The following is an 18418-nucleotide window of genomic DNA, read 5'->3' on the forward strand; positions in this document are numbered from 1 at the left end:
TGTTGGCCGTCGAATGGCGCTAGCTGCGCAGCATTTGTGCACCGCCGCCGTCAGTGTCAGCCAGTTTGCCGTGGCATACGGAGCTCCATCTCAGTCTTTAACACTGGTAGCATGCCGCGACAGCGTGGACGTGAACCGTATGTGCAGCTGACGGACTTTGAGCGAGGGCGTATAGTGGGCATGCGGGAGGCCGGGTGGACGTACCGCCGAATTGCTCAACACGTGGGGCGTGAGGTCTCCACAGCACATCGATGTTGTCGCCAGTGGTCGGCGGAAGGTGCACGTGCCCGTCGACCTGGGACCGGACCGCAGCGACGCACGGATGCACGCCAAGACCGTAGGATCCTACGCAGTGCCGTAGGGGACCGCACCGCCACTTCCCAGCAAAGTAGGGACACTGTTGCTCCTGGGGAATCGGCGAGGACCATTCGCAACCGTCTCCATGAAGCTGGGCTACGGTCCCGCACACCGTTAGGCCGTCTTCCGCTCACGCCCCAACATCGTGCAGCCCGCCTCCAGTGGTGTCGCGACAGGCGTGAATGGAGGGACGAATGGAGACGTGTCGTCTTCAGCGATGAGAGTCGCTTCTGCCTTGGTGCCAATGATGGTCGTATGCGTGTTTGGCGCCGTGCAGGTGAGCGCCACAATCAGGACTGCATACGACCGAGGCACACAGGGCCAACACCCGGCATCATGGTGTGGGGAGCGATCTCCTACACTGGCCGTACACCACTGGTGATCGTCGAGGGGACACTGAATAGTGCACGGTACATCCAAACCGTCATCGAACCCATCGTTCTACCATTCCTAGACCGGCAAGGGAACGTGCTGTTCCAACAGGACAATGCACGTCCGCATGTATCCCGTGCCACCCAACGTGCTCTAGAAGGTGTAAGTCAACTACCCTGGCCAGCAAGATCTCCGGATCTGTCCCCCATTGAGCATGTTTGGGACTGGATGAAGCGTCGTCTCACGCGGTCTGCACGTCCAGCACGAACGCTGGTCCAACTGAAGCGCCAGGTGGAAATGGCATGGCAAGCCGTTCCACAGGACTACATCCAGCATCTCTACGATCGTCTCCATGGGAGAATAGCAGCCTGCATTGCTGCGAAAGGTGGATATACACTGTACTAGTGCCGACATTGTGCATGCTCTGTTGCCTGTGTCTATGTGCCTGTGGTTCTGTCAGTGTGATCATGTGATGTATCTGACCCCAGGAATGTGTCAATAAAGTTTCCCCTTCCTGGGACAATGAATTCACGGTGTTCTTATTTCAATTTCCAGGAGTGTATCTTTAACTTCCATAATGTAGTTTCTGATAATTAAGGACAATAGGATGTTAAGACATATATCTTTAAAAATAGTAGATACAAAATCGAAAAATATTATTTTTATAAAACCGTAGAACAATCATCTTGATTTATCACCTTTATCGAACAAATCACACTCATGGAATCCGCTGGTCTTTCGATCCAGGTTAAAGCCCCACAGATGAACACCCTTTACAGAAGTACAGATGTCTATAATTGAATACAAAGTGATGCTTCCCTTACGTTGCGGGACGCCAATAACGATGCCTCTACCCTGCACAATAATTCAGCAGCACAGGACGTGTATATACTGTGTCTTCCCTTTACATAAGCAACATTACATGGAGTTCACCTGCGCAGTCCCTGCTCTCATATACATAGGGCCAGACACTTGTTTCTTTACGCTTAATTCAAAATATCGGCGTTTTACGTCCTTAGATCACCACAAAATGCAACTCTCACGTTTTCCGATCAAGCACTTGTACTTCTGCAATAACGCTGTTTGAGTGAGCAGGACCGAGCGAGTTGGAGCAGTGGTTAGCACACTGGATTGGCATTCAGGAGGACGACGGCTCAATTCCGCGTCCGGCCATCCTGACTTAGGTTTTCCGTGATTTCCCTAAATCTCTCCAGGCAAATGCCGGGATGGTTCCTTTGTAAGGGCACGGCCGACTTCCCACCCCGTCCTTCCCTAATCCGATGAGACCGATGACCTCGCTGTTTGGTCTCTTCCCCTAAACAATCGAATCCAATCCATCCTGAGTGAGCAGGACTCCAAATCCACCACATGTTCCCACAGTTCCCTCAGCCCACCAGCCACGCCGTGCCCGTCACGCTTTCGGCCTGCCCCACTCCATTCAACAGCCACCTCTCTCGCCGCCGACCACCGTGTCAAAGTGCCTTCCAGAGCTTCCACACCCGAAGATAGGTCATTGCCCCCTGATGCCACTATCGATAAGTGCCTAATGGCACAGCCAATAGAAAATTAAAAATACGTGTAAGAGGTCATAAAATTAAAAGACCAAATGCCTTGTTAATAGCTTCGTCGCTTTAGATACTATCGTTCCATTTTTTATTTCACAACTCGATAGCGTCCATAATTTGCTATTCATCGGCGTTAAAGAGAAATTTCTTCCTAGTATAAGTACGGTATTGTAGATATCTCCCTGCTTCACGGTTCTTCTATTATCAGACTGGGAAGCACGACGAGACTCACTCACTTCGCCTCAAAGGTATTAAACACTTATCCTTCATCAAGTTTCTGTTTCTAGAATCTGTCGTTTGATAACCAGTGAATGGTTGGTGTCCTCAATATGTATTTCTACACATTGCTTAGAGTTTGGCATTTGGTCGACAGTAAACGGCAAACAGCCCAATGGACATACATCTGTATACATGCCTTGAGCATAAGGCAGCGACGTAGGCACTTGGTTTCTGGGTGGTTTACTGGTCCCCTCTCCCCCCCCCCCCCCCCCCGCCCTTCCCCAAGAACCACAGAACTTGCCGAGGTGGGGAGGCTTAACTGTTCGTCCTCAGTAAATCCTACAATCTCTTAAGAGATGCACGTGACTGGGGACAAACCAGGACCAACGAGGGGTTCACTGGAAAATCTGTATAGGGAAAGTGTGGCCAGCTTCCCGGCTGCTGCCATTTTGGGACCATCGTGATACTGGATGTACATTGACCACTACAGTATGTTTAGAGGTTTCTATAGAAGAAGCGTAGTCTACTAGTGGACTGACTGGTTGTAAGCGCCAACAAGTTGATTCATGCAAAGAAGAAAACAGCAAGCTATTTATGTACACAAATAGCATTGTTGCTGGTTTGGAATGGAGAGTTTCATCTTCACATGGGTGTTCACGTTTATATCACATTTAGTGTTGCTTACATAAGTTGATGGTTGTTTCTTTTCAGCAACTAATGTAAACAACTACGTACGAGTATAATAAAAAAGTGGACAGCCGTCGCTAGATGAACCCGTCGATTCGAAAACGGTAGGGCGCCATTTGTGTAAAGAAATGGCATAATGAGCAGTGGCTGGGTACTATTTTGCTTACTACATGAATCAACTCGTATTCTGTTCACAACCACGGTCTTCAAAATGTCACTTTTGAAAAAAATAGCAGGAAGAAAGTTCGAGGTGCCGATAATACTGAGGCTCAACATTTTATTTGTGATAATGCAAGTGCAGATACGCAGCATTAAGTTTTTAACGGGTGGAACTGTTGTCAATGAAAACTACTTCTCATATCTTTTACAGTTTGAAACTCCAGATGGAACGCCAGCTTGTCACAAAAAAACGCAGAGTCTGCTAACGCGCATTTGAAAGATTGTCACTATTGTTTGGCTTCTGGATCAGGTCTGGGGACATGCAGAGTACGACGAACGCAGTAGCACTGAAAAAGAGTAGTGTAATAGTGACACGTAGAATGTTTTCCATTTCCACTCCTCATTTATTAACAGCGGCATGGATTGATTTCGCAGTTCCTTTTATGGTAGCTAGCCCAAATAACTACTGTTACGTAAGTAGCTGAAAACTGATCACCTCGACTCTTCATTAACAGCAGCAGGAAAAGATAAGTAACCACTATTAGCTTTAAAATGTCGTTACCAAAAGAAAAAATCAGCGCTGAGGGATAAACACCAGAGTTCTGAATCAATTTTCGTTAAATAAATTAAAATAGCGAAAATGAACCGTTTACCAGTAAAGAAACCGTGCTTCTCGGCAACCAGATTTATTTAAGAGATCTGATTAAAAGTTTTTCTCTTGCAACGTTTTATATTACATAATTTTCGTTACATTTCATTTATTACCAGACTGAGTCAGATCATATTACATACTGTAATATTGTTGTATCTTAAATGAGGAATTTTGAATGAAGCAAAACCTAAATGCAGCAGGCATAATGGGCAAAACATAAAATGTATCCCTCATATAGATTTATCGCCCAAGCATTAAACATACCGAATGTATCAACTTGAAAGCTCACAAGCCGCAAAGGCGTATGTGGACTACTCTGTGACTGGTAACTGTCATTCTCAGATAACTGTATTTATTTTCGGTACTTATTAAAGAAACTGATGTGACCTACAAATTAAATACGAAGGTAGGATTTAAAGTAGCGGAGAAAGTGTACATATTGCTTATTAGCACGGGATAACGTGATTGTTCCTTGTCCTACACCATAAGATATAAGTGTGATTTTCAACAGAAACTGTTAGATCATGAATAACGTAAACAAAGTAATTCTCCTAAAAGGTCAGTGCTCTTTACTGTATATGACCTTCACATTTTGCAATGTTTGGAAAGATTTACTCTTCAAAACATGTGCAACTACCTGAAAAACATAACATTCGTTCTGTTTCATAGGTAGCAACTAACACTGTCGGCACATAAAGACTGAAGAGCCAAACCATTAGGACAACCACAGCGGGTTGGTCCACATTTATAACGCAGTACAGTAGCGGTTCGGTTCGACAAGTCCTTGGTAGATTTCCGGACATATGTGGCACCATATGGCTACCTACAGGTCGCGAAGTTCCCGTAAATTCTGATCCAGTGGTTTGTGGGCACGGAACTGACACCCGAAAGCTTTTCAGATGTGTCCCATCTGGCTGAGATCAGTCGAATTTTGTGGGCAAGACATTAAGATGAGTTGTACATCATGTTCCTGAAACTATTGTGGCATGATTATCGTTTTGTGACACGAAAAGTTGTTCTGTTGGGAGATGCGATAGCCATTGGGCAAAACATCGAGCATGAAAGGATGAAGGTGGTCCACAGTAAAGTTCACATAGTACACAGCTGTCATGCAACCTTCGATTGCTATCACCAGTCCCACGGACGACGATGTCGCTGAGAAGGAAAGGAAGATAAGGGTGTAACGTCCCGTCGACAAGGAAGTAATTATCTAGAACATATTCTCAGTTCGAATATAATGAATTTCCATTAGACACAGAAGTTGCTGTCCATGCATCAGCGCGGCTTTAGAAAGCATCGCTACTGCGAAACGCAACTCGCCCTTTTCTCACATGATATCTTGCGAACCATGGATGAAGGGTATCAGACGGATGCCATATTCCTTGACTTCCGGAAAGCGTTTGACTCGGTGCCCCACTGCGGACTCCTAACTTAGGTACGAGCATATGGGATTGGTTCCCAAATATGTGAGTGGCTCGAAGACTTCTTAAGTAATAGAATCCAGTACGTTGTCCTCGATGGTGAGTGTTCATCGGAGGTGAGGGTATCATCTGGAGTGCCCCAGGGAAGTTTGGTAGGTCCGCTGTTGATTTCTATCTGCATAAAAATGGCTCTGAGCACTATGCGACTTAACTTCTGAGGTCATCAGTCACCTAGAACTTAGAACTAATTAAACCTAACTAACCTAAGGACATCACACACATCCATGCCCGAGGCAGGATTCGAACCTGCGACCGTAGCGGTCACGCGGTTCCAGACTGAAGCGCCTTTAACCGCACGGCCTTCCTATCTGCATAAATGATCTTTTGGATAGGGTGGATAGCAATGTGCGGCTGTTTGCTGATGATGCTGTGGTGTACAGGAAGGTGTCGTCGTTGAGTGACTGTAGGAGAATACAAGATGACTTGGACAGGATTTGTGATTGGTGTAAAGAATGGCAGAAAACTCTAAATATAGATACATGTAAATTAATGCGGATGAATAGGAAAAAGAATCCCGTAATGTTTGAATACTCCATTAGTAATGTAGCGCTTGACACAGTCACGTCGATTAATTATTTGGGCGTAACATTGCAGTGCGATATGAAGTGGGACAAGCATGTAATGGCAGTTGTGAGGAAGGCGGATAGTCATCTTCGGTTCATTGGTAGAATTTTGGGAAGATGTGGTTCATCTGTAAAGGAGAACGCTTATAAAACACTAATACGACCTATTCTTGAGTACTGCTCGGGCGTTTGGGATCCCTATCAGGTCGGATTGAGGGAGGACATAGAAGCGATTCAGAGGCGGGCTGCTAGATACGTTACTGGTAGGTTTGATCATCACGCGAGTGTTACGGAAATGCTTCAGGAACTCGGGTGGGAGTCTCTGGAGGAAAGGAGGCGTTCTTTTAGTGAATCGCTACTGAGGAAAGTTAGAGAACCAGCATTTGAGGCTGACTGCACTATAATTTTACTGCCTCCAACTTATATTTCGCGGAAGACCACAAAGATAAGGTAAGCGAGATTAGGGCTCGTACACAAGCATATAGGCAGTCATTTTTCCCTCGTTCTGTTTGGGAGTGGAACAGAGAGAGACGATGCAAGTTGTGGTGCGAGGTACCCTCCGCCACGCACAGTATGGTGGATTGCGGAGTATGTATGTAGATGTAGATGTAGGTGTAGAGATGAGGAACAAGCTCGCGTAAGGGTAGAGACGTGGCCTCTTAATAGGAACCATTCAGACATTTTCCTAAAGTGATTTAGGGAAGTCACGGAAAACTTCAATCTGGATGGCCGGACTGAGCTTAGAACCACCATCCCCATGAATGCGATTCCAATGTGGTAACCACTGCGCCACCTCTGGAGGTGACGTTGTTACCTCAACATGGGAACAAGCAGCGACCGTCTGCTACGGAGTCTCATGTTCAACAACGAGCTCTGGACGGAGTATTCCGAAACACTTCTCCCTGCACGAGTATTGTACTCCGCCGTCAGATGTGCCACAGCACACTGCCTATCCTGCATTACAGAATGGGCAAGCCTCCGGTCTCCAAGTTGTGTCAAGAGTATGGAAATGCAACACGTTTTCGACTGCTGTGGTTGCAGCGTCCGTGATTGATTTTCCATCGATATTCACGACAGTAGAATGTAAAGAAATGATCGGCTTTGCCGATTCCGAGGTGCTCAATTCGAGGTGCCGAGCCATAAAAAATTTCCGTTTGTCTAAGTCGTTTATGTCCGTGGATTTCCCATTTGCAGACCATATCACCGCACGATTGATCCCCTGTCGTCTCTTCTGTAGTTCGAAATTCTTTAGTGCTATACAAAAGAAAAAGATCTCCACACATTGTCTCTGACAGAAAAGGTACATTAAGTAACAAAAAATGTTTCAAAAAGTAATCTAATTAATTTTAATACTAAAGGGACATACGATCTTAGCAATATTTTCTCTGATACATCAACATTACAAAAATCTCTTCATTTCTACACCGTCGTACATAACAAATACTGCAAACTGCACAATTTAAATTTTAACGAAATATGGTAACAAAACAGTTTTGTTTGTGACATTTTTTGTTATTTAATAACACTTTCTTCTCACGTTCAGATAACAATCATTAACAACGATATACGTAGAGCACAGAATACATAAATTAATTTAAAAGAAATTCGTAAATACGTATTCCATGTTCGAGAGCAACTGCCAAAGAAGTGCATATGGTTGGTGAACTAAATTTTCCCTAATTAACACAATTTCTACTAATTTATGTTAATGAAAAACTGCTTGTTTTCGGAATCAATGTTTCGTGCTCCTTCATTTCCTGTTGATAGTACTGTCAAGCGAGATAACGGTTGCTGAATCACTGTAGAACGTAAGTAGCATATGATTTGGAAGAAGAACTCTCAGGTTTTGTAACAGTCAAATGTACTGTTAGGTACAGTAGGACTTCGGAGTATACGTCCTGGTCATTCAATACCAGTGAGCTAAAATTTACTAATGAGATATCTGCTAATCAGGATAGCACGTAGTTCAGATATTCATGCTTTACATTACCCGTTACGAACATCAGATGTGCTGCAAACAGAGGACAAACGCCATCAGGAAATGTCATTGCAAGTTTAAACGCTTCATTTTAAGACCTTCGTCAGACATAAATATGAACGAAGGCTGTATTCCTCTGTTTCTTCGTGATTTATAATTATATTCTATTTTTCCAAGCAACATATATGACTGGTTAACGCTCCTTAATCAGTTGAAACATGGATATACAGTGTGGTCATAAACAGTCTGGATAGTTTCTAAAAGTGTTGTAGGATAGGTTGTGTTGAGGAATAATTGTCAAGAACAAATTCGAAACGTTGTGCCGTTTACGAGGTATTTAGCACTGAAGTTAGCCAATCAGGTTTTGGAGCGGATATTCAAGCTGCCCGCCGGAGACGATGTCGCTAAACATATATTTCGTTTGGTTTTCTAAAACCGAACAAGACAGCGATAGAAACATTGGACATGGGGCGGTAGTAAGGGCCGAACTCGAGCTGAGAGATCTCGAGCGCTATGAGAACAACTGACACTAATTGTATCTAGCAGACTGCTTCAATTTGCGCGCGCAGCGACCTGATCGGTTAATTTCAATGCTAAATAACTCGGAAACGGCGCAACGTATCGAATTTTTAACAACAATATCTCAGGACAATCTCCCAGCAGCACCCTTACAGGGTTTTTGGACTGTTTCTGATCACCTACTGTGGACTACCGTGTCATTGTGGGAAGGTGTACACGGATATTGTGAAGAAAAAAGTCAAAACGATCAGAGAGGCATAAAGGCAACTTTCAGTGGAATGAAACAGACACGTTACTGAGACACGCTTTCAGGTAGGAATCCATAAGACTCTCTTTGATAAAACCTGAGGCGTTTTAGCCACGAACAAATACTATCGTCGACTGTGCACAGAGGGGACAGAGGGTACCCCACACGCCAATAGTTTTAACCATAGAGAGGAAAGCTACTGACACCATGTTATGAAAACGAAGTACGTCAGTGACCAGCATTACAATGTTGTTTGGAATTGGTAGTGTTGTCAATAACCGATAATGACAGAATGACACTCTACATTAAATTCAAGTGACGTCACGTTTCGGTGCCGAAATATGCGACAAATATTAACTTCAATAAGCACATGAAGGAGCCGAACACGAATTCCGTTCCCCCATATGCAAAACATGTCCAAAATGAGACATATTCATTACAACAAAATATATTTAAAGACCTGCACATCGGATAGGGTGGCGTACAGACGAAGATTAAATGGGTCACTATATATATATATATATATATATATATATATATATATATGTGTGTGTGTGTGTGTGTGTGTGTGTGTGTGTGTGTGTGTGTGTGTGTATGCTATGTAGCTTGGCACGATCTACTGGGAGCGATCGTAAAAGATTTTCCCTGTATCACCAGTGTGAGGTGAGAACTCACTTTGCCCGTATACTGCTAATTACGTAATCGCTCACAATTATTATCCAAAAAAGATAAATGTAGACTTAATAATACTTTAAACCATCCACAGTCTGTAGCGAAAACTAATCATTCAAGATGATTTGTAAACACAAGGAGCAAAACAGAACAGAAAACATGTGTACATACATACACATACACACATACAAAGACACACGTGTGTGTGTGTGTGTGTGTGTGTGTGTGTGTGTGGAACATTTAAATCAGGTTCGAGATGAGATTTAGCAAAATGTATTTCTTTTTCAAATGGGAACCCTAATATTTGATTTAAGACTTGAAAAGAGCAGCACATTTTACATATAAAATGATGCTTTCTGAGCAAAGAAATCAAATTATCTAGACCATGCTCAGTTCGAGATGGTAGTGGAAATGGATGAAGTACTGGCATTATATTGTAAAACAGTCTGGTTTTCTTACTAAATTTGAATCACATAAAGTAATTACTTATTGTTACTGCAGTAAATCGTTGCACAGTCTATTCGGGTGCTCCTGCACAGCGCCACTGGCAGAGAGACGAGAGGGAGTTCGCTTGGGGCCGAAGTTCTCGACCCTCGCGCAGCGCGCTGTAAGAGAGAGGCGGCGCCCACGGCCGCGTGCTGGAACACTGTTCTTATTTCAATGCTAGTTAGAGTGATCAGTTCGTCAAAACTACTACACTATTTTGTATTATTTGGCTTTGTCGCATTATTACAATCACTAACAACACTTCAAATGAAATCGTAGACACGGTTAGGATTGTATGAGAATGGCAGGATGGTTACGTCAACGCGGTCGCACTCTATGATAGACGTTTTCCCAACAGACGACATCCCAGTAACGTCACTATTCTCGATCTCACTGACAGAGCCCGGAATGGGCGCTTACATCGTGTACCTCGTCGTCATGAATATGGGGAAAATTATAGTCACGTCGTAGTTGCTCTTGTAATGGCCCAGATAAATCCCCATGTTAGTTCATGTTAGATTCAAACACAACTAGATTCATCGAAGTCAACCGATCTCAGAATCCTAGAGGCGTGAAGATTTCATGCTTATCATATTACACTGACCCAAGAACTAACACTCTGGAAGCTCGTAGAGTGCCTTGCATTTTACCACTGGGCAGTATGTCATCATGAGGTGACACGTCAGTAATGTTTTCTGATGAGGCCACATTTACAAATACTGGTGAATTAATGATGCACTAGTGTCATTACAGGTCGGATGTCCATCCACACTGGTACACAACCGTTGACAGCCAAAATAGTTGAAGCCTTAATGTTCCTTGCGGCATTGTCAATGACTATCTGACTGGTCACTATTTTTAATTTTAATGTAAATCAACTTAATTTTATAGAAATATTGAGAGCCCAATTACCTTGATTACTTGAAGATGTTAACGTAGAGACCAGACAGAGTGTGGATGCAATTGTATGATGCACCGCCACGTTAATGCGGAACATAAGGTCTTTTGGAATGAACAATATGCACATCAATGGACTGGACACGACGGTCCCATTCCATGGCCCGATTGTTTACCCGATATAACTTCCTCTGACTTCTAACTTTGGGGATATTTTAAAAGCAATTGTTACGAGCAGCAGCTAACGACAAGAAAAAACATGATGGGACATGTCCGGATAACTGTGATGCCATTCCACGAGATGTCCTGCTTTCCATTCTCAAACATTTCTTAAGGAGGGTTAAATTTTGCATTGAAGCAAATGGTGGTCACTTTCACCACATACTTAATGGATAATTTCCAGGTACAAAAATGGAAAGGCAGGGGAACTCTTTAAATCAAGCACTCTGACAAATGAAAGGCGAGGAGACTCACTCAACGACTAGTAAATCAATGATCTACGTTTTATTAATATCTGATCCGTTTTGCAAATGTCAAAATAACGTTTATACGTTGTGATGTATTTATTTTTTGCCAGTGAATACCTAAATTAAAACTTAAAGTTCAAAACTCTCTTCGCTCTTTCCAAATCTCACGTCACAAATATATGTTTCCATGAAACAAACCTCAACCTTCGAATGAACTTCAATAATCACCTTTAAGGTCATGATAATTGGTAATGATATGTGACGCCTTATGCCCCTTCCAATTTGTATCTAACATTGTATTTTGCTGTTGCTCCTCTATTCAGAGTTAATCCCCACTAGAACTAAAAATATGTTTGCTTATCTGACCATCATTGAACCTTGCAATGACCTTTAATAATGTATCGTTTTATTCGAAAATGTGACGATATTTTCAAATCTGAGATCAAATATTGTCGTTCCCATTTTAAAAGTCACCTTAACCTCTAAATCACCTTGAAAACAATGTTCAAGGACATGGCCATCTGCTGCAATGCGTGATCCTCTTTACCACCTACAACTTTTATCTGCAATATTTGTTGTATCTTATCTCTGTCTGAGTTATTACCCATTATGGATTAAAATGGTCCAATCGGATGCAGCTGTACACATAAGACGAACATCCACACGGCATTTAAGTAAACTAGTGCCTAACGAACTAGGGTGCCGCTGATGAACGACACTTACAGTGTTTTGTGGGTACTCACGCGAAGAACATGTGGATGAGAAAAAAACAACAGAAAAATCTGTATCTACAGAGAAAAGAATCGCAAAACACTTTGAGGTTGGGAGTTTCATAAGTGAGATACAACTTCCGCAACAATTATGTTGTTACAGGTGACATGCTATCCAGACCAAACGAATGAATGTGTTACAAACAGTGACATAAAGCTTTCATTTAACCGAAGGTAAAAATCTTGCAGTGTGCTGAGACACATGGTATTGTCTCATAAGGTTACATAACATTACCTTGTCTCCAACTGGTAGATTTGAGGCTACGGAGACAGACACGTCTCTTCATGCGATAAGGAAGGATGACTCTTCCTAGCTTCTAGTTGGCCGGAGGAGAAAGAACAGGGCTGAGTTAAGCTCAAGAAACACGAAAGGTGAGACCAGAATTAGCGACGATAGGGTATGGACCCGTCAGTAGAGATCGCACATCTGCGAACAAGGCAAAATTTTTTACAGATTTACACTGTGTGGAACAGTACAGTAAAATTTCTTTTGTGGAAATGTCAAATTCGTGAGCAATAAGTGACCATGGCATCGTAAATAGTTTCACTATTTATCCAGTCGAAATTAGTATAAAACGACTTGGCATCATAAACAGTTATTTGAATCATTGCCAGCTCTCATGTAGTGCACTTATAACGTTTAACTCTTCTACAGTATTATTACTACTGTCACAGGTAAAATCAATGCTTAACATTAAAACGACCTGTCGCACAGGGAAATGTACACTGAAGAGCCAAGGAAACAGGTACACCTGCCTAATATCGTGTAGGGCCTCCACGACCACGCAGAAGTGCAGCAACACGACGTGGTATGGACTTGCCCAATGTCTGAAGTAGCGGTGCAGGGAATTCTGCAGGGATGTCCATAAACCCGTAAAAGTACGAGGAGCTGGAGATGTCTTCTGAACAGCGCGTCGCAAGGCATCCCAGATATGCTCAATAATGTTCATGTCTGGGGAGTTTGGTGGCCAGCAGAAGAGTTTAAACTCAGAAGAGTGTTCCTAGAGCCACTCTGCAGAAATTCTGGACGTGTGGGGTATCGCATTGTCTTGCTGGAATTTCCCAAGTCAGTCGGAATGCACAATGGTCCTGAATGAATGCAGGTGATCAGATAGAATGCCTGTGTACATGTCTCATAACCTCCACCAGCTGGAACAGTCCCCTGCTGACCGGCAGGGTCCATGGACTCGTGAGGTTGTCTCCATACCCGTACACCTCCATTCGCTCGATACAATTTAAAACGAGACACATCTGACCAAGCAACATGTTTCCAGTCATCAACAGCCCAGGCGAGGCGTGAAGCTTTGTGTCGTGCAGTCATCAAGGGTACACGACAGGGCCTTCTGCTCCAAAAGTCCATATCTATAATGTTTTGTTGAATGGTTCACACGCTGACGCTTACTGATGGCCCAGCATTGGAATCTGCAGCAGTTTGCGAAAGGGTTTCACTTCTGTCACGCTGAACGATTCTCTTCAGTCGTCGTTGGTGAAATTCTTTCAGGATCTTTTTCCTGCCGCAGCGATGTCGGAGATTTAATGTTTTACCGGATTTCTGATATTCACGGTGCACTCGTCGTACGGGAAAATCCCCACTTCATCGCTACGTCGGAGATGCTGTGACCCTTCGCGCCCACTATAACAACACGTTTAAACTCGCTTAAATCTTGATAACCTGTCATTGAAGTAGAAGTTACCGATCTAACAACAGCGCCAGACACTTGTTGCCTTATATAGGCGTTGCAGACCGCAGCGCTGTATTCTGCCTCTTTACATATTTCTGTATTTGAATACGCATGCCTATATCAGTTTCTTTGGCGCTTCAAGGTATACAACTACACATTTATACATGACCTCCAGTCGGAAGGTTCGAATCAGTATGCGATAACGGCTATTTGTGAACGGTTGCCATCCTAATTAGGGACGAAGATTCCTTCACTGGGTTATTGTAAAGTGTAACTGTGATTTGCTGTTTGGATATACCTTACTGTACTTAGGAAAGCAGAACCAGGTTCTCAGTTACAGCACAACAGCTAACTTTCATTCTTTCTGAGTCAGCTCAGAGGACTTAGACTGCAGCACCCAGGCAGATTAACAATTTCTTTATTTTTCCTGTAGATAATATTGTGTATTGTGTGTATTGCGTACTGAACCAGTTACCTCGAAACGACGGAGAGACTTTGTCTCGCAGTAGCCCCTCCCAGGAACGTCTCATTCCAGACGAGTGTAACCTCAAATGTTTGCGTGCTAGAGTAATTATGGTGTACGCGTACGTGGAGACAGTGTTTGCGCAGCAGTCGCCGACATAGTGTAACTGAATATATATTTATATGCATATAGTGTCTGTTCTTTCGGACATGTCCGAAAGAACAGACACCAGATCCATGTAAATATTGTAAGTAGGCTATGTAAGTAGGCTGTTTAAGTAGGCTATGTAAGTAGGCTGTTTATGTTTTCTTATTGGCAACGTTAGGTAGCGCTCTGTATGAAAATCACTGGCTGTGCTGTGTGTAGTCTGTGGCCAGTTTGCATTGTTGTCAGCCATTGTAGTGTTGGGCAGCTGGATGTGTGAACAGCGCGTAACGTTGCGCAGTTGGAGGTGAGCCGCCAGCAGTGGTGGATGTGGGGAGAGAGATGGCGGAGTTTTGAAATTTGTTATAATGGATATTATGAACTGCTATATATATTATGACTATTAAGGTAAATACATTGTTTGTTCTCTATTAAAATCTTTCATTTGCTAACTATCCCTATCAGTAGTTAGTGACTTCCGTAGTTTGAATCTTTTATTTAGCTGGCAGTAGTGGCGCTCGCTGTATTGCAGTAGTTCGAGTAATGAAGATTTTTGTGAGGTAAGTGATTTGTGAAAGGTATAGGTTAATGTTAGTCAGGGCCATTCTTTTGTAGGGATTTTTGAAAGTCAGATTGCGTTGCGCTAAAAATATTGTGTGTCAGTTTAAGCACAGTCGCGTATACATTTTTCTAAGGTGACGTTTCAATATATAGTTCTGGCAATACCGCCCATGACCTTCTTCTTCTATGCAGATGCACACATATTTCCCGAACTCTTACGGGAATGTCTTCCACGAGTAATGAGTGTGTTGCGGTGGGACACTACGGATGTAGTGTGTGGACATACAAAGTGAATGTGGGTCTCGCGGGAGGCGTGCGTGAGATAGTCTTTGCAGTCGCACTATCCTCCGTGCCCTCGGTGGCTCAGATGGATAGAGCGTCTACCATGTAAGCAGGAGATCCCGGGTTCGAGTCCCGGTCGAGGCACACGTTTTCACCTGTCCTCGTTGATATATATCAACCCCCGTCAGCAGCTGAAGATATTAATATAATTCTAATTTAGTGTAACTGAGGCGGAATAAGGGGAACCAGCCCGCATTCGCCGAGGCAGATGGAAAACCGCCAGGCGGGCGGATTAGTGCCAGGGACCTACACGCCTTCCCGCTCGGGAAGCAACGCGTTAGCCCGCGCGGCTAACCGGGTGGGCGTAAATAATGTTACGCCTAGACAAACAAAAATTTGCCGTGAGGGGGGCTCTATAATTGAGATTTGAAGAACCAGTTATAATGCCAAGTTAGTGAAGCAAAGTTAGTGTTTTATGGTACTCACACAATATTAAGACATAATTAGAAATTATCATCCTTTCATTTATGGACTATCTCAGCAATTAACCAAATGGTAGCCCTTAAACTTCACTTTGTCTGAGAGTGCTAAAAACTTTCAACTCGTATGAAATATTGGTTAAACACTAAAATAAGTCAAACCTAACTGATTAAGTTCTGTTTTCATTGTAACACCGGATTTAAGAGGTGTAATCTTTTATACAACAGTATGGTGTCTTTTACAGTAACTACTGTCAGTATACTAATTCACTTTTATTTATTAAGATATTTATCAAGATATCAGGATCATTTGTTTTTAAATAAATAATTGTTCTTCCTCTTTTTCTTTTCATTAAGCAGATCTTTAATTATATTTCATATATATCACGTAGAGTTCAGCAAAATGTAACTTCCAGAAAACTTTAATTTAATTCACCCCAAACAATACTTACCGATTACAAAAAAACACCTTCAAAGTGTTTTACGATGTTAAGTTTGCAAAGGTACAGTTTCTTATAATTTTAGGATACTCAGAATCATTTCACTAGAATAGGACCCTGTCTTGGTATATGTCTTCGGAAAACGACGTTCTTTGAGCCAGTGTATCTTTCTTTCTTTTCCTTACGCCTTTGTCCCACAGTTTTCGCAGGGTCGGCGTGGTTACAATCGGATTTTGGCAATGTTAATTTGAAGGGCTGGCCCGATATCCTTCCTGCCGCCACCCCATACCCTCCTGGGACGGAAATAGTGTACCCCAGCTGTTTGCGTCTAGTGTAAATCATGAAATAGTGCGAACGTGTATCAAATGTCGGCGAGTCGCGTAACTGAGGCGAGGCGTGGGGACCAGCTGGGTATTCACCTAGGGGGATGTGGAAAACCGCCTAAAAACCACATCCAGGCTGGTCGGCACACCGGCCCTCGTTAATCCGCCGGGCTCTTTGAGTGTATGATAGCAACAAATTATTATTTCTGAAAACACACACAAAACATTTATTGTTTCACGCTATTGTTTCAGTTCAAAATAAAGGTCTTAACATTTGGTGTAGGCAATGGGTGTAGCTTTCCAATATGGCAGCTCACAATCTGTGTCTTAGTAGTCATGGCTCTTGGCGTTTTTGGGCTTCACACATTCTTTTTGACGTCAATTTATATATATAATATATACAACTGTAAATTTCGTTGCTACTATGAAACAGCAGTCTCCTCCCGAGGATATTAAGACAATGATTGCTGCGTAAGCCACTCTGACGCTAAACCTAATATGTTGTCTCTATCATTGCTGCCTACAGACGAACATTCCATAAAAACAGCTAAAAGAAGACACAAATACGACAAGCCTTACGTACTGATAAAATGTGGGAGGACAAACCAGAAGAAGACAAAGTAAAACGTGTGGCTTCCCTGTCGTAAGCCGGCCGGTGTGGCCGAGCGATTCTAGGCGCTTCAGTCGGGAACCGCGCGACCGCTCCGGTCGCAGGTTCGAATCCTGCCTCGGGCATGGATGAGTGTGCTGTCCTTAGGTTAGTTAGGTTTAAGTAGTTCTAAGTTCTAGGGGACTGATGACCTCAGATGTTAAGTCCCATAGTGCTCAGAGCCATTTGAACCATTTGAACCTTGTCGTAAGCTGGGCCCCCCCGAGAGCCAAGGTTGCAAGAATATTGAGAGAACACCGAATAACGACAGTCTTCCTCGCAACGCAGGAAGTTGAGGACGTACTTGGCTCAACCAAAAATCATTAGCCTGCAGACACTGGGTGTCTACAGCATCGAGTATGAATGTGGGACGCGGCACATCGGGCAGATTCAGCGATGTATCTTACAGCACAGTACAGCAATGTGTCTCACAGCACACCATGAACGTACGACTAGGGCACACAGACGCGTCCGTGGTATTAGACAATAGCATCAACGAAGGATGGACCTTTGAATTTGTGAAAGACGAAGTAGCTATGCAGCACCAACGGTTTCTGGGAATTGGTTGTCAAAGAGGCAATGGAAAGAATTTTCACCTCAATCTAGTAAACCGTGATAACGGGTTTTAGCTTAACGCAACGTGGGATTCCCCAATGGAGAGAATAAAGCTCCATTCCAAAGGCGGCCGCGTAAGCAGACAGACTGGACAGCAATCAGGACTCGACGCCCGTGCGGGGCCAAGCCGCGACCAGACCACCTGTAGCGTCGCGTTCCCCCACCACTGACGCGGCATCCCCTTCCGGAGGAGCGTGATTTAGCCCACTGCACAAGTGGACACAGGACGAGCGACAACATAGACAGGTGGAACACAGCATCCCGACTCTTCGGTTGAAGATGTTGGGTACCAAACCCATCGAAGGTTTGCGACGAGACGACGCTAGTACTCGGCTGTTCACGAGATAATATTTCATCATTGGAACACGCCGAGAAAACCTGCAAACATGAATACAAATACACTGTTCAAAAGTCACAACAGGAGGATTCGGTGCATTCCGGCCTGCTCTTAGGAGGGGATAGGTACCACCTAGATGCGCGCTCCCAGAGACAGTGAGACTTGCTACATTCCCAGATTCATTTGACAGATAGCACACTTGTAAATGCTTTCGAGGTTCCTGTCCGTCTCAGACACTGCTAATATGTTTTGAAAGAAATGCATGATAGTGGCTTCAGAGCTCCACTATTTCGAGAAAGTATCCATTTTTTGATCTCGAAATTTCTGAGATGAGCCTCTGAAAAAAAAATGG

At 43.5% G+C, this 18418-nt stretch overlaps 1 non-coding gene across 1 annotated transcript; it reads left to right on the forward strand.

Annotated features, from left to right (window-relative positions):
- The first annotated feature begins 15292 nt into the window (after positions 1–15292).
- Trnat-ugu (transfer RNA threonine (anticodon UGU)) lies at positions 15293–15367 on the forward strand. The gene has a single exon. It is a non-coding gene; the product is annotated as a tRNA-Thr (tRNA).
- Positions 15368–18418: the final 3051 nt, after the last annotated feature.

This window comes from Schistocerca cancellata, chromosome 4 (genome assembly GCF_023864275.1).
Source record: "Schistocerca cancellata isolate TAMUIC-IGC-003103 chromosome 4, iqSchCanc2.1, whole genome shotgun sequence".
Classification (NCBI taxonomy): domain Eukaryota; kingdom Metazoa; phylum Arthropoda; class Insecta; order Orthoptera; family Acrididae; genus Schistocerca; species Schistocerca cancellata.